The sequence below is a fragment of the Tachyglossus aculeatus genome, chromosome 25 (assembly GCF_015852505.1).
Source record: "Tachyglossus aculeatus isolate mTacAcu1 chromosome 25, mTacAcu1.pri, whole genome shotgun sequence".
NCBI lineage: Eukaryota > Metazoa > Chordata > Mammalia > Monotremata > Tachyglossidae > Tachyglossus > Tachyglossus aculeatus.
In genome coordinates, this window is record NC_052090.1 from 6,082,870 (window position 1) to 6,104,595 (window position 21,726).

Consider the following 21,726-nt stretch of genomic DNA (forward strand, 5'->3'; position numbering starts at 1 on the left):
TGCTTGTGGAAGTCTGGCTAATTCTGAAAAATAAAAAAAGGTATTTGTTAAGCGCTTACTAGGTACCAGGCACTGTTCTAAACGCTGGGGAAGATACAAGATAGGCAAATTGGATACAGTCCCCTGTCCCACGTAGGGCTCAAAGTCTTAATCCCCATTTTACAGATGAAGGAATTGAGGACCAGAGAAGTTAAATTGACTTGCCGAAGGTCATACAGCAGACAAATGGCAGAGCTGGGATTAGAACCCATGACTTTCTGACTCCCAAGCCCGTGCTTTATCCACTAGGCCAAGCAGCTTCTAATAAAGTAGCTTGCCCAAGGTTGCACGGCAGACAAGTGGTGGAGCAGGGATTAGACCCATGACCATCTTACTCCCAGACACTATCCACTAGAAGCAGTGGTTCTGGGAGTTAGTAGACCTGAGTTCTAATCCTAGCTCTGCCACGTGTCTGCTGTGTAGCGTTGGGCAAGCCATTTCACTTCTTCTGAGCCTCATTTACCTCATCCGTAAAATGGGAATTAAATCCTCATCCCTCCTACTTAGACTGTGAGTCCCATGTGGGAAGGGGACTGTGTCCAGCCTGATTAACTTTCTGTATCCCAGGGATTAGACACTGCTTGGCACATAATAAATGCTTAACATGTACCATAATTATTATTATTCTGGTTGAAGCAAGCTGCCCAGCCTCAGTCTGGAGGCAGGATAGGTTCTTCAGCGCTCCCTCCTTTCCCTGCCTTCCCCATCCTTATAAAGATGCACAGTGGAGCTAAATTCCCACTATGTAGGTATTCCCTATGTATTCCCTGCATACTGCTGGAGCTCTAGGGAAAGCGAAACCTCCAAAGCAGTGTGGCCTAATGGAAAAAGCTCAGGCCTGGGAATCAGAGATTTAGCTTCTAATCCCACCTCTGCGTAGCCTTGGATAGGTCACTTCACTTCTCAGTGCCTCAGGTGTTTTCTTTGGCAAAATGGGGATTAAATACCTGTTCTCCCTCCCTCTTGGGCTGTGAGCCCTTGGTGGGACAGGGACAGAGATCTGATATTCAAATACCCACCATCATGTACTTCCCAGCACTTAGTACAGTGCTCTGCACACAGCAAGTGCTCAATAAATACGATTGAATGAATGAATCAATGAATGTATTGAGTAGCTGTGTGGCCCAGTGGCTAGAACATGGGCCTTGGTGTCAGAAGGACCTGGGTTCTAATCCTGGGTCCGCCACTTTTCTGCTGTGTGACCTTGGGTAAATTACTTAATTTTTGTGCCTCAGTTACTTCTTTTGTAAAATGGGGATTAAGATTGTGAGCTCCATGTTGGACAGAGACTGTGACAAACCTGATTAACTTGTATCTACCGCAGAGCTTAGTACAGTGCCTTGCACACACTAAGTGCTTTGCAAATATCATTATTATTATCATTATTATTCCCCCCAGTGCTTAATGAAGCCTGGCACATAATAAGTGCTTAACAAATATTATTATTTCTATTATTTTGTTGTATAATCCTTCTGGGCATCTGGATTGAATTTCCCTCATATCAAGGGATCTATATGATTCTCAGCTTCTGGCTTATTTCATTTCATATTTTTATTCTAGTTTGCTGCTTCTTTTAATCTTTCAGATTGCCTGGATGATTTTCTGGGATATTAGTTTCCCTTTTCCCACAGGCAAAGTTCCAGCAATTCCCAGGCTAAGCCAGGGCCTTCTCTGGTTTCTCCATGGAGTCTCCCTTTCCTCCAGCCTGGCGGTCCCTGAATTCTTGTGGCCCCCAGTGAGACCTAAATGGCTTAAGCCAGCCCAGAAGAAAATTGGACTTTTTCCAGTTGATATTTTGTCGGCTGTGTTTCCCCCTCTCAGGGTGGCACCTAGAGAATTTCCAGCACTCTACCAGTCTCGGCTTCAGGAGGGAGAGTCAAGCAGAGGCCTATTTATTCCATTCCTAGCTTGGCCAGTGGCTAGCGAGTGGAAGGCAATCTGCTACAAGTCAAAACTCACCTGAGCTGGGCAGCAGTGGCTTGGAAGAGAGTCGAGGGCCAGAAACTCGAGTTTGCTGTGTGGAAGGAGGTAATGGTAAACCATTTCTGTATTTTTACCAAGAAAATTCTATGGATGCTCTACTACAACGATTGCAGATGTAGGTGGGGCGTTCTGGGAGAGATGTGTCCATGGAGTCGCTATGGGTCGGAGATGACTCTACGGCATAAGACAGGATAAGATCTGAGTTTCACCACCCAGGAGAAAAAACCACCAGTGTTTTGGGAAATAAGACCCAATCACCACATCAACAAAAAATCCAAAAATTCTTTGGGTGTCCTTCTGAGAAAGAGTGAGAGAGAGAAATTGAGAGAATGAGAGGAAAGAGAGACTTCATCCTAGTTAAATAAGAAAAGGGATAAATAAATGCAGTATTTCAGCCCATATATACACGTAAGAGTTAGTAGCTGTGGATAAATTAGGGCTACCTGGGGATGACTCTTAGATGACCCAACCAAAGATTGGGGGAAATTAGTTGGAATCCTCTCCTGGAGGAAGTGGCTTTCGAAGGGCTTTGAATGGAAGATCTTGGAAGAGCTTTGAAGAGAGAAAAGAGCTACTGTACTGAGCGGGGGATTTTGACCAAAAAGGCAGTGATGAAAGAGCTGAGAATCATCATCAATCATATTTATTGAGCGCTTACTATGTGCAGAGCACTGTACTAAGTGCTTGGGAAGTACAAATTGGCAACATATAGAGACAGTCCCTACCCAACAGTGGGCTCACAGTCTAAAAGGGGGAGACAGAGAACAAAACCAAACATACTAACAAAATAAAATAAATAGAATAGATATGTACAAGTAAAATAAATAAATAGAGTAATAAATATGTACAAACATATATACATATATACAGGTGCTGTGGGGAAGGGAAGGAGGTAAGATGGGGGGGATGGAGAGGGGGATGAGGGGGAATGAGGTCAGTCTGGTCGGAAACTGAGGTGTAGAGGGTGAGGAAAGCTGGTAAGAAGGGGCAAGTTGAATGAGAGCTAGGAGTCAGAAGCTTGTGTTAGATCTGGAGGACAGAGCAGATGAGGAGAAGATTGCCTCATAGAAAGAGCATGGGCCCGAGAGTCAGAAGACCAGAGTTCTAATTCCTGTTCTGCCACTTGCCTGCCATGTCACCTTAGAGAAGTCACTTAACTACTCAGTGCCTCAGTTACCTCGTCTGTATAAGGGGGATTCAATCCTACTTCCTCCTACTTAGGCTGTGAGCCTCAGTGTTGGACAAGGACTGCGTCCTTGTATCTACCCCAGTGCTTAGAACACTGTTTGACACATAGCAAGCACTTAACAAATACCGTTGAAAAAAGGGAGAAAGGGGCAATAATACTAATTTTGGTAATTATTCAGTGCTTTCCATGGGCCAGGCACTGTATTCAGCTCTGGGATGGATACAAGGAAATCAGGTTGGCTCACAGTCTTAACCCCTATTTTACAGATGAGGTAACTGAGGCACAGAGAAGTGAAGTGACTTGCCCACGGCCACATAGCAGATAAATGGCGCAGCGGAGATTAGAACCCATGACCTTCTGACTCTCAGGCCCAAGCTCTATCCACTACAGCAAGCTGCTTCCCTAGCCTGTGCTTTGAAGAACACAGTCATGTGTTCAGAAAGGAAAATCAGAAATAAGTGGATTAGTGTGAAGAGGGGAGGGACTTGAGATGGGGAAGAAGCTGATGCACTAATCTGGTAATCTAGTCTGGCAGGAAAATGGACATGGCCCTTGGCAATAAGTGGGAATTGGAAGGGGTGGATCTTGGAAAAATCTGCAGGATATTCAGAGACAATCTGAATGTGGGAGGTAAAAGACAGAGGCATCAAAAGCAGCAGCAAGGTTGTTGGCTTCTGGGACAGATTGGAGGTGGTGATGGGAAAGTTAGCAAGAGGAGGAGAATGTTTAGGAGAGACAATGAGGCCAATTTTTTGTTAAGCACTTACTGTATGTCAGGCACTGAACTAAGCACTGGGTTGAAAAACAGTCCATGTCCCACATGAGGTTCTCATTCTTTATCCCCATTTAACAGATGAGGTAACTGAGGCACAGAGAAGTAAAGTGATTTGCTCAAGGTCATATAGGAAAGTGGTGGAGCTGGGATTTCAGCCATGTTGAGTTTTAGGTGTTGGTGGGCCATTCAAGTAGAGATGTCACTAAGAGAAGGAGCTTGGGCCTGGAAGTCCGAGGACCTGGATTTTTATCCTGGTTCCACCACTTGTCTCCTGTGTGACCCTGGGCAAGTCACTAAGCTTCTCTGTGCCTCAGCTACCTCATCTGTAAAACTGGGATTAATTCCTACTCCCTTCTATTTAGACAGTGAGTCCCATATGGGACAGGGACAGTGTCCAACTTCATTAGCTTGTATCCACTCCCATGCTTAGTACAGTGCAGTGTAAGTGCTTTACAAATACCAAAATGGGACAACAAAACAAAGGGAAATGTGAGTTTGTAAGGAAGGCGAGATATCTGACTTGGACCTGGTGACATTGACTTGGGAGTCGTTGACATGGAGGTGAATCAATGGGCTGTTCATCATGTCGTAGTGGATAGACCTCAGGCCCGGGAGTCAGAAGACAGTGGGTTCTAATCCCATATCTGTCACATGTCTTCTGTGTAACCTTGGACAGGTCACTTCTCTGTGCCTCAGTTACCTCATCTGTAAAATGGAGATTGAGACTAAGAGTCCTACATGGGACTGGGACTATGTCCAACTTGATTTGCTTGTATCCACCCCAGTGCTTTGTATGGTGCCTTTCACACTTAACAAATATCATCATTATTATTATTTAGTTTGGTGGGCTGGGAACTGTCTACCTTTCAGAGAGGAATGCCCTTTGGTGATGTACCAGCTGGTCTCCCAAGCGCTTAGTACGGTGCTCTGAGCAAGTGATAGCACAGCGTGGCTCAGTGGAAAGAGCACGGGCTTTGGAGTCAGAGGTCATCGGTTCAAATCCTGGCTCCGCCGCTTGTCAGCTGTGGGCAAGTCACTTAACTTCTCTGTTCCCGCTACCTCATCTGTAAAATGGGGATTAAGACTGTGAGCCCGGGACAACTTGATCACCTTGTAACCTCCCCAGCGCTTAGAACAGAGCTTTGCACATAGTAAGCGCTTAATAAATGCCATTATTATTACTATTATTATAAGCACTCAATAAATACAAGTGATTGATCAGATCTGGCATCGCAGGACCTCCATTTTCTAGCTGAAATTGGAGCCACTCAAATGGTAGAGGTTCCTGGTCTTCAGATTTGGTAGTGTGTCACCATGGAATTCCCAACCACCCAGACAAGGCTCCAGGAAGTCCTCGGTGTGGTCTGGGCTTCCACAGGCCTTTCCAGAAACTGCATAATAATAATAACTGTGGAATTTTTTCAGTGCTTATTACGTGTCAGGCCCTGTTCTAAGCACTGGGGTAGATTGGACCCTGTGTCACATGGGACTAACTGTCTTAATACCCATTTTTCAATGATGTAATTGAGGCACAGAGAAGTGAAGTTCACATAACAGGCAAGTGACGGAGCCGGGATTAGAACCCAGTCCTTTTGACTCTCGCCAGCACTCTATCCCCTAGGCTAGGTGGATCCACGAAAAGCATTTCCACGACAAAAGGCAGCCCCCAGGCACCGTGGAAAGCAGGCCGCGATGAGCCAGGGTCTGTTTGGGATGCGATAGGTGTTGAATGCCTCTCCAGTTGAGCGAGAATTCGATTAGAACAAACATAAAGGGAAATTCAGACAACCGACCCGCTCATTCTGCTGCTTGTTTCTTAGGAACGCGAGGAGTTCTCCCAGCTGTGAGGGGGAGATGAAGAGGGGCCCCAGAGGTCAGGTTTCATTTTTTCATCCAAGCCCCAAGGGGTCGGATGTGGGCTGTGGTGATTCCATGGGAACACTGAGAGGGAAATAGCTGGCTTCTTCTCTCCGACTCCCAGTAGCTTCCAGGTGGGTGAGGAGATCAAAGCCCCAGTTGCCTGAGTCCGGAAGATGCCCGCATTGTTCTGCCACGCTGTCTGCTTTCCTCATGGCCTGTAATCGAGGTCTAAGATGTTATTAGCCGGATCACAAACACCGTGTTCATTAATATGTATCAGCTCAAAACCCTATGATTTCATCTGCTAATTTGATCTTGTTTTCAGCTGTTTATGGCAATTAAATCAGAGCTTGATAAATTTGTGAAAGGGGAAAAATTGTTGCCGCAGAACGCAGCTATTATCATCGCTCATTAGAAAGCGGACCGGCAAGTCGTGATCGGGCGTGCCTGGGGTTTGAAGGGATAAGGCGGTATTTGCCTCAGCTGCGCTTGATTTTCCCAGCATGGGTGAACTGGGAAGAATAAGGAGCAGGTCGCAGAGCAGACAAGTGGTGGAGTCAGGATTAGAACCCAGGTCCTTCCGACTCGCAGGCCTGTGCTTTATCCACAAAGCCATGCTGCTTCTACCTGGGTTTTTCTAATGAGGGTTGACTGGAATCTCTCTTTTTTATAGCATTTTTTGAGCACTGACTATGTGTCAGGCACAGTACTAAGACCTGGGGTAGATACAAGCTAATTATGTTGGACACAGGTACAGATAAGGTAACTGAGGCCCAGAGAAGTGAAGTGACTTGCCTGAGGTCACACAGTAGACGAGTGGAAGGGTCGGGATTTGAACCCAAGTCCTTCTGACTCCAGGCTGGTATCCTATCCACAAGGTGACTCCACTTCCCCTGTTGCCTCAACACTACTGTGAACACCTGGGTTCCTTGGGCCAGCTTTTTGGTTAGAATAGCCTCTTCCTTCTGCGGAAATGAATGCTGTGCCAATGCTTTTAATTCTGTGAAGTTTGTGGCTTCCAGAAACAAGGGCTGGGACCAATGATATGGAGATAATCAAGGTCTAACACTTTCATGAACTGTTTTGGCTGCTTATATTAATATTCTTCATTTGGATGATTTTATCTTGAATTTGCTCTTACTGTGTCTTTTCTCATAGTTTCTTAGTGATTATGGCACCCTCTATAACAACAGACACATTCCTGCCCACAATGAGCTCACAGTCTAGAGGGAGAGACAGATATTAATATAAATAAATAGATAGTTAAATTACAGATTTTTTATATATATAATATATATAGATATATACATATGTGCTTTTGGGATGGGAGGGAGGATGAATGAAGGAGCAAGTAAGAGCTGTGCAGAAGGGAGTGAGAGAAGAGGAAAGGAAGGCTTAGTCAGGGAAGGCTTCTTGGAAGAGATGTGCCTTCAATAAAGCTTGGAAGTGGGGGAGAGCAGTTATCTGTCTGACATGAGGAGGGAGGGCATTCCAGGCCAGAGGTACCCGGATGTGGGCAAGAGGTAGGAGGAAAGATAGATGAGATTGAGGTACAGTGTCTTTAAATTATATATTATAAATTACTTATTTATTCATATTAATGCCTGTCTCCCCCTCTAGACTGTAAGCTTGCTAGGGGCAGGGAACGGATTTGCTAATTCTGTTGTACTCTCCCATGTGCTTAGTTCAGTACTCTACACAAAGTAAGCCCTCAATAAATATGATTGATTAATTGCTTTAGCACTTACTATATGCTAAGTCCTGGGTCAAATCAAAGAGTAGGAGATCAGGCCTAGTCTCTGTCCCATATGGGGCTCACGGTCTATTTTCTCCCTATTTTAAGGATGAGGTTAAGTGACTTGCTCAGGATCACTCAGTCAGTCAGCCGCAGAAGCTGGAACTTGGGCCTAAGTCTCCTGACTCTCAGTCCCCTGCACTTTCCGTATTTCTAGCTCAGGTATCTCAGGGTCGCACCTGGAGAGTTTCTAGTTCTCTACCAGTCTCGACTTTGGGAGGAAGAGTCAAGCAAAGGCGTACCCATTCCATTCCCAGCTTGGGCAGTGGCTAGCGAGTGGAAGGCAATAGCCACAAGTCGAAAATCCCCTGTGCTGGGCAGCAGTGGGATGGGAGAGAGTGGAGAGTGAAGTTTACTGCGAGGAAGGAGGCAATGGTAAACCACTTCCAGACTTTTACCAAGAAAACTGTATGGATACACTACCAGAAGGATCACAGATGGAGGTGGGGCATTCTGAGAGAGATGTATCCATGGGTCGGAGATGACTCGACGGCATAAGACAAGTTGTGGTAGTATTAATGGTAGTAGTGGTGGTGTCATTAGTAAGTAGTAGTAGTAGTAGTAATTATAATGATGGCATTTATTAAGCACTTACTATGTGCAAAGCACTGTTCTAAGCGCTGGGCAGGTTACAAGGTGATCAGGTTGTCCCATAGGGGGCTTACAGCCTTAATCTCCATTTTACAGATGAGGTAACTTGAGGCCCAGATAAGAGAAGTGACTTGCCCAAAGCCGCACAGCTGACGATTGGCAGAGCCGGGATTTGAACCCCTGACCTCTGACTCCAAAGCCTGTGCTCTTTCCACTCAGCCACGCTGCTTCTCTGTAGCAGTAGTGGCAGTAGGGGTCATGGTAGTAATAGTGGTGGTAGTAGAAGTACTTAGTACAGTGCTTTGCACATAGTAAGCGCTCAATAAATGCGACAATGAATGAATAGAAGGATCTGACCATCTGCAAATGTGTGAGCCATCCCATCACTGCATTGCTCCTGATCTCTGGGGTCCCAGCTGGCTCTCCCCTGGAACACCAGGATTCCCATGGTTCCCTGCTCCACCCAGGGTCCACAGTCTAAATAATAATAATAATAATGATAGCATTTATTAAGTGCTTACTATGTGCCAAGCACTGTTCTAAGCGCTGGGGAGGTTACAAGGTGATCAGGTTGTCCCACGGGGGGCTCACAGTCTTAATCCCCATTTTCCAGCTGAGGTAACTGAGGCCCAGAGAAGTTAAGTGACTTGCCCACAGTCACACAGCTGACAACTGGCAGAGCCGGGATTTGAACCCATGACCTCTGACTTCAAAGCCCGTGCTCTGTCCACTGAGCCATGCTGCTTCTTGCAGTGTGTTCTTCTGCTTCTCGCAGCTTCTCTATAGGGGAGGAAGAACAAATTTTCAATCCCCATTTTACAGATGAGAAAACTAAGGCCCGGAGAACTGAAGTAACTTGCCTAAGGTCACCCAGCTGGTGAGTGCTAGAACCGGAATTAGAACCCAGGACTCCTGCCTCTAAGCTGTGCTCCCCAGACCTCCGGCTTCATCCCCTTGGCCTCCCCTTGCTCCTTCTCCAACCCTGTACAGTGAGTGCCTGGCACCTAGTAAGTGCCAGTTGTCAGCTGTGTGACTTTGGGCAAGTCACTTCACTTCTCTGGGCCTCAGTTCCCTCATCTGTAAAATGGGGATTGACTGTGAGCCCCACGTGGGACAACCTGCTCACCTTGTATCCTCCCCAGCGCTTAGAACAGTGCTTTGCACATAGTAAGCGCTTAACAAATGCCATCATCATCATTATTATTATTATTCCACCACACCGTCTCCACTTCAGATGGTAGTGGTGGCAGTAGAGAAGCAGCATGGCTCAGTGGAAAGAGCACAGGCTTTGTAGTCAGAGGTCATGAGTTCAAACCCCGGCTCCACCAATTGTCAGCTGTGTAACTTTGGGCAAGTCACTTAACTTCTCTGGGCCTCAGTTACCTCATCTGTAAAATGGGGATTAAGACTGTGAGCCCCCCACGGGACAACCTGATCACCTTGTAACCTCCCCAGTGCTTAGAACAGTGCTTTGCACATAGTAAGCACTTATTAAATGCCATTATTAGTAGTAGTGGTAGTAATAGTGGTGGTAGTAATAGTAGCATTGATAGCAGTAGTGGTGGTGACATTAACAGTAAAATATTACTTCTAAAGAGAAGCAGCATAGCCTACTGGATAGAATACTGGCCTGGGAATCAGAAGGATCTGGGTTCTAATCCTGGCTCCATCACTTGTCTGCTGTATGACCTTGGACAAGTCACTTCACTTCTCTGGGCCTCAGTTCCCTCCTCTGTAAAATGGGGATTAAGACCGTTAGACTTTCTAGCCTGTGAGCCCGTTGTTGGGTAGGACCGTCTCCGTATGTTGCCAACTTGTACTTCCCAAGCGCTTAGTACAGTGCTCTGCACACAGTAAGCGCTCTATAAATATGAGTGAATGAATGAATGAATGTAGGACAGGGACTGTGTCCAACCTGATTAACTTGTATCTATCCCAGTGCTTAGTACAGTGCCTGACACATAGGAAGTGCTTAACAAATACCATTAAAACAAAATAAAACGGATAGATGGTGTGATGCCCTGACTGAAGGGCTTGGGAAGTACAAAGAGTGACACCCCAAAAGCCTTCCAAAGAGCATCTTTTTCTGGGGTGGATAAGAAGGCAGGGAAAAACATATTCCAAATTCTGCAACCACAGCCAGATCCGATGGGACCCCTTTTTTTCCCCCTCCTCCTTGAAGAGAACTGTGATTTTCCATCTCTTTTCCAGCCTCGGAGGGCATCGTTAATCTGCATAACAAGCGCTTTTCCAGGTCATTACTGCCAGGGTGATTTGAAACACCAGCCAGCCCGGACTCTCGGTGCCAGGGTCATTTAAAACACCAGTCAGCTCGGTTATTAGAGAGCCGGGGTGGTTTGACTGAACAACCTGTCCAGGTAATTAATGCCAGGGCTGCTAAAAGCGCAACCCCAACGCGGCCTGTCCGTTAGCGAGGTGTCTCTGATTTTACGAACTGGAGAAGGAAATTCCCTGGGCACCCTCCGGGGCTTCCCGTGGGTGACAAGGAGACTCTCGGACAGGTGTCCGTTGTCGGAGTGGATGGCCCCCTAATTTCCTTCAGGCTGCTGGGTGACCGGCGGGGAGGAGGGGGGGGGCTGAAATGACTGTTCGGGAGATCGGTGGATGGGAGAAAAGAGCGAGATTTTGGTGTGAGCTTTCTCCGTGCAGAGCAGTGGGGCGGTGTAATTCTGATTTCTTCTCCCCAAAAATCTAACCCATGCTCTGGGGCCTGCCAGGATAAACCAGCTGGTTTACCACATAGCTCAACCCCTGACTTGACTAGCTGGAGTGCGGTGAGTTGCCACAGAAGAGTGTGGAAGCCCAGATACATTCTAGGAGATGTCAGCCGTGTCCTGGAGGGATTCGTGTGGTTTGCTGTCACACTTGCTCTTCTCTGGGAATGATGAGATTTAGAGACCTTCCAGAAAGATTGACTTTTTTGTGTGTGTATGTGTGGTATTTGTTAAGGGCTTACTATGTGCCAGATACTGTATTTGACACAATGGCAAAACGTGTGAATGCTATATATAGGAATCGAGTCTTAATCGATCGATCTGAGGTATTTATTAGGTGCTTACGCTGTTCTAAGCACTCAGGAGGGAACAGTAGAATGAGTAGGCATCGATCAATCGAATTTATTGAGCACTTACTATGAGCAGAGCACTGTACTAAGCCTTTGGGGGAGTACAATACAACAGAATTAGCACGATCTGTTCTCTTGAATTTACAGTCCAGCAGCCTGAAGCTGGGAAAAATCATCATTTCTCTAAGGACACCCATTTTTGGGAGGTTTCCAAACCAATTTAGGAAGCAGCTTGGCCTAGTGGAAAGAGCATGGATCTGGGAGTCGAAATGACCTGGCTTCTAATCCCAGTTTTGCCACTTGCCTGCTGTGTGACCTTGGGTGAGTCATTTAACTTCTCTATGCCTCTGTTCCTTAATCTTTAATCCTTACTCCTCCCTAACACTGTTATGCTCCAAGTGTGACAGGGACTGTGTCGGATGCGATTGTGTGGTATTCTTCCCCGGTGTTTGACATATAGTAAGTGTTTAATAGATACCATCTAAACCCGGCTCCACCACGTGTCTGCTGTGTGACCTTAGGAAAGTCACTTTACTTCTCTGGGCCTCAGTCACCGCATCTGTAAAATGGGGGTTAAGACTGTGAGCCCCATGTAGGACAGGGACTGTGTCCAATCTGATTAACTTGTATCTACCCCAGCATTTAAAACAGTGCTTGGCACATATTAAGTGCTTAACAAGTACAGTCATTTTTATTATTATTATTATTATTCTTGTCATTATTGTGAGCACATAGTGACTGGGATTTGGATGAGACATCCCCTATCTGCAGGGACTGTATCCTGACCATCTCTTCCAAATCCACTCCAAGGGTTTCTGGGACCCATAGTCTGGGTAATGATGCTGTTTCTGAGCCTGTGGTCCTAAGACCCCGATTTTCCAGAAACCCTTGAGGCATAGGCACCAGCTCTCATGTGCCAGATGTGTCATTCATTCATTTATTCATTCATTCAATCTTATTTATTGAGTGCTTACTGTGTGCAGAGGACTCCACTATTCAATCGTATTTATTGAGCCCTTACTGTGTGCACAGCACTGTACTAAATGCTTGGAAAGTACAATTCGGTAACAGATAGAGACGGTTCCTATCCAACAACGGGCTCACAGTCGAGAAGGGGGAGACAGACAACGAAACAAAACAAGTAGACAGGTGTCAATACCAAGCTACTAAGCACTTGAGAGAGTACAAACCAACAATAGACAAATTCCCTGCCCAGACGAGCTTACAGTCTAGAGTGGGGGAGACCGACATTAATAGAAATTAATGAATTACAGATATATACATAAGTGCTTTGGGGCTGGGAGTGGGGAATGAACAAAGGAAGCAAGTCAGTGTGAAGCAGAAGAGAGTGAGAGAAGAGGAAAAGGGGGGTGTCCTTAGTCAGGGAAGGCCTCCTGAAGGAGATGTGCACCTGTATATATGTTTGTACATAGTTATTACTCTACTTATTTGTTTATTTTACTTGTACATATCTTTTCTATTTTATTTTGTTAATATGTTTGGTTTGGTTCTCTGTCTCCCCCTTCTAGACTGTGAGCCCACTGTTGGATAGGGACCGTCTCTATATGTTGCTAACTTGTACTTCCCAAGTGCTTAGTACAGTGCTCTGCACACAGTAAGTGCTCAATAAATACGATTGATTGATTGATGTGCTCTGTCTCCCCCTTCCAGACTGTGAGCCCGTTGTTGGGGAAGGACCGTCTCTATATGTTGCCGACTTGTACTTCCCAAGCGCTTAGTACAGTGCTCTGCACACAGTAAGTGCTCAAGAAATACGATTGAATGAATGAATGTGCACTCAGTAAGACTTTGAATGGGGGGGAGTGTCAGAAGTATGCTCCTGACCTACAGGTGGATTCCACCCTATTTGGGCAGAGATCCGCGGATAGGAGCTTCTGTCTGGGGGTGCTTGGTTGGGGAGAAGATGGAGGTTCATTCCTTCATTCATTCAGTCATATTTATTGAGGTTTTTATTGTGTGCAGTGCACTGTACTAAGCGTTGCACTTATAAATCTCCCCTAGACTCTCAATCCCTTCCTTCCTTCCTTCCCCAGTAACTCCACGATTCCTGGTAAGCAAACCTCCAGAGAACTAACACCTCGCAGGAAGCGGGGAGAGGGGAAAGGAGGGGCTCAGGTTTGAGAACCTCAATGCCTCACCTGAAGCAACGTGGTGTAATGGATAGAGCATGGTCCTGGGTGTCAGAGGTCATGGGTTCTAATCCCAGCTCTTTGACAATGCCACTTGCCTGCTGTGTGAGCTTGGGCAAGTCGGTTCACTTCTCTGGGTCTGTTACCTCATCGGTAAAATGGGGATTGAGACTGTGAGCCCCACGGGTGACAGGGACTGTGTCCAACCTGATTTCCTAGTATTCACTCCAGCGCTTAGTACAGTGTCTGGTACACAAGTGCTTAACAAATACCATAATAATAACTATTATTATTATCATCCTCTGCCATAGTTTCTGGAGTCTAGCTTCCTGGATGAGGTGGATGGCGCTTGGGACAATTTTTCTGACTGGTCCTCTCCTAGACACAGCCCTGTCTGTATCCAATCAAAATATTTACTGTTCTATTTATTTTATTTTGTTAATACGTTTTGTTTTGTTGTCTGTCTCCCCCTTCTAGACTGTGAGCCCGCTGTTCGGTAGGGACCGTCTCTATATGTTGCCAACTTGGACTTCCCAAGCGCTTAGTACAGTGCTCTGCACACAGTAAGTGTTCAATAAAGACGATTGAATGAATGAATGAATGAATGAAAATGGCCCAACCCCAATGGCAGCCCGGGGCTAGGATTTCTGGGAAATGAAGACAGGGGACAGCCATCTCTTTCGAGCGGAGGTTCTGAAGAGGAACGGGCTGTTTTAACCACCTTGATGTCACCACCTTCAATGCAGTCTGTGAGCCTGCTCCATAATCATTCAATTGGCGGTATTTATTGAGTACTTTCTACATGCAGAGCACTGTACTAAACGCTGGGGAGGGTACAACAGAGTAGACACGAACCCTGCCCTCATATTGCGTATTATTTAATTTATTCACTTTACATTTCCTTTCATAATGATGGCATTTATTACACACTTACTATGTGCAAATTACTGTTCTAAGCACTGGGGAGGTTACAAGGTGATCAGGTTGTCCCACGGGGGGCTCACAGTCTTCATCCCCATTTTACAGATGAGGTAACTGAGGCACGGAGAAGTGAAGTGACTTGCCCGAAGTCACACAGCTGACAATTGGCAGAGCCGGGATTTGAACCCATGACCTTTGACTCCAAAGCCCGTGCTCTTTCCACTGAGCCATGCTGCTTTTCATACTCTTTTACCTACTGGATAATTACCAATTGGGTCCTATATCCAATCCATAAAGTGCTCAAAGGCAGGGACCCAAGCGCTTAGTACAGTGCTCTGCACATAGTAAGTGCTCAATAAATATGATTGTTTGATTGATTGACAGTATTGCTATGTATTCTCTAGTACAGGGCTTTGTGGTCAGTTAGATACCCAATATAATCCCCTTGGAATTATAACTCTCACCTTGTTCCACACTAAATAGCTACACTTTTCTGGCTAATAAAATGAGAGTAATTCAGTAACAGTTTCATTAAGATGGTAGTGTGGTACACTCCTAAGGAAAAGTGAGCCCTGTAGACACCACAGAGACTTGTTTCCTATCAGTTCACAGAGAGCCTTGGCAGTGGAAATGTCTTCTGAAGCTCATAAGGAAGTTACTTGGGACCTTCCCCTCCCAAGGTTTCTGGCCGAAGTTGTCCTGGCTCCCTCTTCACATTCCTGCTGTGCGACCTTGGGCAAGTTATTTCACTTCTCTTCAGCTCAGTTTCCTCATCTGTAAAATGGGGATTGAATACGTGTTGTCGCTACCCTCCTGTCTCCTCCAAGAGGCCTTCCCTGACTAAGCCCTCCTTCCCTCTTCTCCCACTCCCTTCTGCATCGCCCTGACTTGCTCCCTTTATTCATTCCCCGTCCCAGCCCCACAGCACTTATGTACATATCTGTCATTTATTTATTGATATTAATGCCTGCCTCCCCTCTAGACTGTAAGCTCTTTATGGGCAGGGAATGCGGCTATTCCTTGTTGTATTCTCCCAAGCGCTTAGTACAGTGCTCTGCACACAGTAAGTGCTCAGTAAACACAATTGATTGACTGATTCCACCTGAGAGAGACCTATGTGGGACAGGGACTATGACTGTTTAATTTGTATTAGCCACCGCTTATCCCAGAGCTTGGCACAAAGTGCTTAACAAATACCAAAATTATCACTATGGCAAAGCAGCATGGCCTAGTGGAAAGAGAACAGGCATAGGAATCAGAAGGCATGGATTTAAATCCCAGCTTCAACATGTACCTGCTGTATCAGTCGGTCAGTAGTATTTATTGAGCACTTACTGTGCACTGAGCACTGTACTAAGCACTTGGGAGAGTATAATACAACAATAACAGCGTGGCTCAATGGAGTCAGAGGTCGTGGGTTCGAATCCCGGCTCCACCAATTGTGCAACCTTGGGCAAGTCACTTCACTTCTCTGGGCCTGTTACCTCATCTGTAAAATGGTGATTAAGACTGTGAGCCCCACGTGAGACAACCTGATCACATTGTATCCTCCCAGTGCTTAGAACAGTGCTTGGCACAGAGTAAGTGCTTAAATGCCATCATTATTATTATTATTAATAATAATAATAGACACATTCCCTCCCTTCTCTGTGCCTCAGTTCTCTCATCTGAAAAATGGGGAGGTTCAATACCTGCTCTTCCTCCTACATAGGCTGTGAGCCCCATGTGGGACCTGATGGTCTTATAGCTACCCCAATGCCTAAGTGCTTGGTACTCAATAAAGCTCAGAAAAAATACCACAGTTATAATTATTGGGCTGATTCATTAACTGTCAACAGAAGGGCAGAGAAGCAGCATTGGCCTAGTGGATAGACCACAGGCTTGGGAGTCATTCATTCATTCATTCAATCATATTAATTGAACGCTTACTGTGTGCAGAGCACTGTACTAAGCACTTGGGAAGTACAAGTTGACAACATACAGAGACGGTCCCTACCCAACAATGGGCTCACAGTCTAGAAGGGGGAGACAGACAACAAAACAGAACATGTGGACAGGTGTCAAGTCATCAGAATAAATAGAAGTAAAGCTAGATGCACATCATTGGCAAAATAAATAGAATAGTAAATATGTACAAGTAAAATAAATAGAGTAATAAATCTGTACAAACATATATACAGGTGCTGTGGGGAGGGGACGGAGGTAAGGCGGGGGGGATGGGGAGGGGGAGAGGAAAAAAGGGGGCTCAGTCTGGGAAGGCCTCCTGGAGGAGGTAATGGGTTCGTCAATTGGGCGGACCCACGTCCCCCGGCAGGTGATGGGGAAGACGACGAGATGGAGCAGGGTGACGGGGACGCCAGTCAGGTGAAGCCTGTGCTCTCCAAAGCCAAGCAAAGCCACATCATCATGTGGCAGGTGTCCTATATCCCTGAGAACGACCTGGGTTCTATCCCCGGCTCTGCCACTGGCCTTCTGTGTGACTTTGAGCAAGTTGCTTAACTTACCTGTGCCTCCGTTTCCTCATCTGTAAAACAGGGAATAAGACAAGGACAGGGACTGTGTCCGAGCTGATAAGCTTGTATTTACCCCGTCGCTTATTGCAGTGCCTGGCACATAGTAAGCGCTTAACAAATACCATTCAATTAAAAAAAAAAGGAAACGGCCCAAACGTCTTTCTCTGCAGCCCGTGGAAAATTCCCAAAGTTGGTAGGGTGGTTCCATACTCAATCACATCGTGGAGGAGGGGGAGAGCAAGGAAGCAGGTTACGCAGGCGGAATTTGCTGAATTTACTACATCTTTCCCTTATAGGCTTCATGACCGGTGTGTTAGAGAAAACCTGCTGCAGTCAGAGGATCGGATTCAGCCCAGCCAAGGAAATTATGGTTAGTAATAGAGCTGGCGTGATCTAATAAAGCTTAATGCAGGGTCCAGGTGTGGCAATTAATTGTTCTACCCTGAGACTCAGCAGGATGGACCTACAATTTCTAAAATGGCTGTAATCTTGGAGATGGAGATTAAAAGAATTGAAATGAGAAATCTTGGAGAGCCCTCCTCGGGATAAACTCACCTTGGGAAGGAAATGAGTCTACCAACTCTGTTTTATTATAATCTTCCAAGCGCTCAGTACAGTAAGTCCTCAATAAATACCATTGATTAATCCATCAACCCTCACTCATTCAATCGTATTTATTGAGTGCTTCCTGTGTACAGAGCACTGTACTAAGCGCTTGGGAAAGTACAATACTACAATAAGGAGTGATATTCCCTACCCACAATGAGTTTATAGTCTAGAGGCAGGGGAGACAGACATCAATACGAATAATTGAAATTACAGCTATGTACATAAGTGCTGTGGGTCTGGGAGCAGGGGAAGAGAGAAGGGAGCAAGTCCAGGCAACGCGGAAGGGAATGAGAGATGAGAAAAAGTGGGGCTGAGTCTGGGAAGGCTTCTTGGAGGAGATACGTCTTCAGTTAGGCTTTGAAGAGGCAGGGGGAGAGTAATTTTCTGTTGGATTTGAGGAGAGAGGGTATTCCAGGCCAGATCGGGACATGGGCTGGGTCTTGTTCAGGCCTGAGGTCTGAATTCAACCCTTTTTTGTGTCAGTTGCCACAAAAAGCAATCACTGAGGCCTGAATTCAACCCTTTTTTGTGTAAGTCAGTTGCCACAAAAAGTGATCATTGTACTCCCCAGCTGCCCCCCCACCGCCACACACATGCATCTCCATACCAGGCCCCAGTGAAAGTGATCAAAAATGGCACTCCACGTCCCTCATACAATCCCTCAGTCCTGCTCATATTTCCTGCCACTTGGGAGTGGAAATTTGAAAAACGAAAGAGCCAATGTAATTCTCCGTCCTGTCTCCCGAACCAGCAATCTGATTGATTCAAACCTCTGAGGTAGGCGACTGTAATTGGTTCTATTTTTTTATGGTATTTGTTAAGCGTTTGCTATGTGCCAGGCACTGAACTAAGCGCTGGTGTAGTTACAAGCTCCCAGTCTTAATCCCCACTTTACAGATGAGGTAACTGGGGCCCAGAGAAGTTAAGTGACTTGCCCACGATCACACAGCAGACAAGTGGTGGAAGTAGGATTAGAACCCAGATCCTCTGACACCCAGACCTGGGTTCTTTCCACTAGTCCTCGCTGCTTCTATTCCTCTTCCACAGGAACACCACGGCCCAATTTAACTACCTGTCAATGTCCTCCCATGGAAGGAAGCCCTACAGAAGCAGCGTGGCTCAGTGGAAAAAGCACCGGCTTGGGAGCCAGAGGCCATGGGTTCTAATCACAGCTCCGCCACATGTCTGCTGTGGGACCTTGGACAAGTCACTTAAGTTCTCTGAGCCTCAGTTACCTCATCTGTAAAATGGGGATCAAGACTGTGAGCCCCACGTGGGACAACCTGATCACCTTGTATCTCCTCAGCGCTTAGAACAGTGCTTTGCACATAGTAAGTGCTTAAAAAATGCCATCATTATTATTACTATTATTTCCTCTGAAAGAATGGTCAGCGTCTTCCCGGGGTTGGAGAATGGGTCAAGGCCTGGGAAGAGCAGCAGGGTCTCCTGAGTAGATTAAAAAGATAAAAAAGATAGCTTTTATTAAGTGCTTACTATGTGCCAAGTACTGTTCTAAGCATGCTGGGGGGTAGATACAAGGTTATCAGGTTGGCCCCAATCCCTGCCACCAGTGCTTAGAATAGTCCCAGGCACATAGAAAGCTCTTAACAAATACTACAGTTCTTATGATTATTATTCTGGGCTATGGCGGGTTCTCTCAGGAACCAGAAAGGGTAGCAAGGACCAGAGTGAAATCTGAGAAGCAGCATGGCATAGTGGCTAGAGCACTGCCCTTTGAGCCAGAAGGACCGGGGTCCTAATTCCACCTCTGCCACTTGTCTGCCGTGTGACCTTGGGCAACTCACTTCATTTTTCTGTGCCTCAGTTACCTCAGCTGCAAAATGGGGATAAGAGTGTGTGCCCCATATGGGACAGAGACTATGTCCAACCTGATTAACCCGTATCTACCCCAGCACTTAGAACAGTGCTTGGCGCACAGTAAGCGCTTAACAAGTAGCGTAATAATAATAATTAAGTGCACAGGACTGGGAGCCAGGAGACCAAGATTCTAGTCTCAGCTCTTCTACGGTCTACTGTGTGGCTTTGGGCATGTTTTTCAAGATCTCTGTGCCTCACTCAAAATGCTCTTGATGTGCCAAGCACTGTACTAAACACTATGGTAGCTACAAGATAATTGGGTTGGACACGGTCCCTGTTCCACATGCGCTGACAGTCCATCAGTATCAGGGAGAACAGGCATTAAATCTCCAATTTACAGTTGAGGACAGTGTGGCACTCAGAAGTTAAATGACTTTCCCAGGTGGTAGAGCCAGAATTAGAGTTCCCCTGGGCCCATGCTCTTTCCACAAGACCACGCTGCTTCTCAACTTGTATCTACTCCAGTATTTAGTACATAATAAGAGCTTACTAAATGCCATAATAATTAGCCTGCCATCCCAAGGTGGCCTTGTAGCCCAACTTCATGTTTTCTCATATAAGCCCATCGTCTAGACTAAAAGCTCCTGTGGGCAGGGAATGGGTCTGTTTATTTTTATAGTGTACTCCCCAAGTGCTTAGTACAGTGTTTTGCACAGAGTAAGGGCTCAGTAAATATGTTTGAATGAATTACCTCTTCCTGGTCCTCTTATCCACTTTCTAGCTCTGTCTCTCCCTTTTCGCTTCTTTGTTTCACGCCCCCTCCCCTCCTCCCTCCCCCAATCTCTCTCTTTCTCTCTCTTCCACCTCCTACTTATCTCACAGGGGTATCATGAGGATAACCAAATTAATATTTGATACTATGCAAAGCACCACGGAGCTATATAAATTTAAGTATAAATAAATGCTGTATAAATAAATGAGCACAGAATGACAGAACTGCTGAAGGTACTTTGGCACTGTGCCTGATCCTTCCAGAAAATCTCAAACTGACTGGCGCTTGCTTCCAAAAGAATTAGAATTCCTCTTCTTCCTTCCTGTCAGTGTTGCCACGTTCTGCGACTGGAGATGGACCTAATCCTGATTAGTTGAAGGAGGGACCAGAGGAAAGATGGTTGGGAAAGGACTTTCAGTTCAAGTTACAGCTTCCAGGGGCAACGGACTGTTGTTTCTTGTGAGTCTGAAGGACCTGCATTCTAATCCCGCTCTGCCACATGTCCTTTCTGTGCCCGTAGGCTTCCCTTCTCTGTGCCTCAGTTACCTCATCTGTAAAACGAGGATGAGAGTGTGAGCCCCAAGTGGGACAGGGACTATGTCTCACCTGTATCTAACCCTAGTGCTTAAAACAGGGCTTGGCACATAATAAACGCTTAACAAGTACTATAATTATTATTTGTTTTAACTACAATGGAAATGGTCTAGGCTACCCAGAACAGGTTTCAGTTAGCTGGGAAGATAATAAGTCACCCCAGGGCCCTATCCAGCAGGTGGTGGACACCTAAGTTCTTGAAGATGGCCACCATGTGGTTTTACTCAAAGACGGTGCCACCTCTGCCCTTCCCCAAGATGGAGGAAGTGATCTTTTAGCCGGGCATCTGTCAGGATCTTGGCACTGAGCTTCTCCTGGAGCTCAATTGAGGGTTCACCCCAGGGGTGGCAGTGGAGAAAATGCTCCTCTGAAAATTGTAACTTAAAATGGCATTCCATCATGTGACCCGCATGGTGTGCATCACGGGATGGCCGCTTGCAGATTGCGGTGGGAAGGTCTGAAGCCTCTCCTATTGTCACGCCCGACTACATAGCTCTGGAGTCTGGCCCCCTCCTTGGGTGAGAGGGCAGAGAAGTGGCAGACAAGTCAACTCATCAAATCCAACCCCCTGCCTCCAGGGAGAATCACCTTTCAAATACCCCAGGCTGGGTGGAGTGGATCTCTGCTTAAGCTTCCAAAGAAGATGTCAAATGGTTAACTTTTCCAGTGCTTGACCACCATCCTCCCTGGTTCCGACTCAACTCTCTCATCCTGCAGAACAATCCTTCAGGCTCTGATCTTCAAAGAGATGGCTATGGGATGGTCTGAAGACAAATTTTTCCATCCCAATGGCTGGTCAAAGCCGCACCTCCCCTGAGAGGTAGAAACAGGGGCAGAGAAGCAGCATCGCCTCAGTTCCCTCATCTGCATAATGGGGATTAAGACTGTGAGCCCTATGTGGGATAGGGACTGTGTCCAACCTAATTAACTTGTACCTACCCCAAATCTTAGAATAGTATCTGGCACATAGTAAGTACTTAACAAATACCATTAAAAATGCATAAAAACAACCTCTTATAGCCTCCAGAGACT

The 21,726-nt window shown here is 46.1% G+C and overlaps 1 non-coding gene across 1 annotated transcript; it reads left to right on the forward strand.

Moving 5' to 3' along the window:
• Positions 1–1,850: 1,850 nt before the first annotated feature.
• Positions 1,851–1,988, forward strand: LOC119945662. Its single transcript, XR_005456320.1, has one exon. It is a non-coding gene; the product is annotated as a small nucleolar RNA SNORA7 (small nucleolar RNA).
• Positions 1,989–21,726: the final 19,738 nt, after the last annotated feature.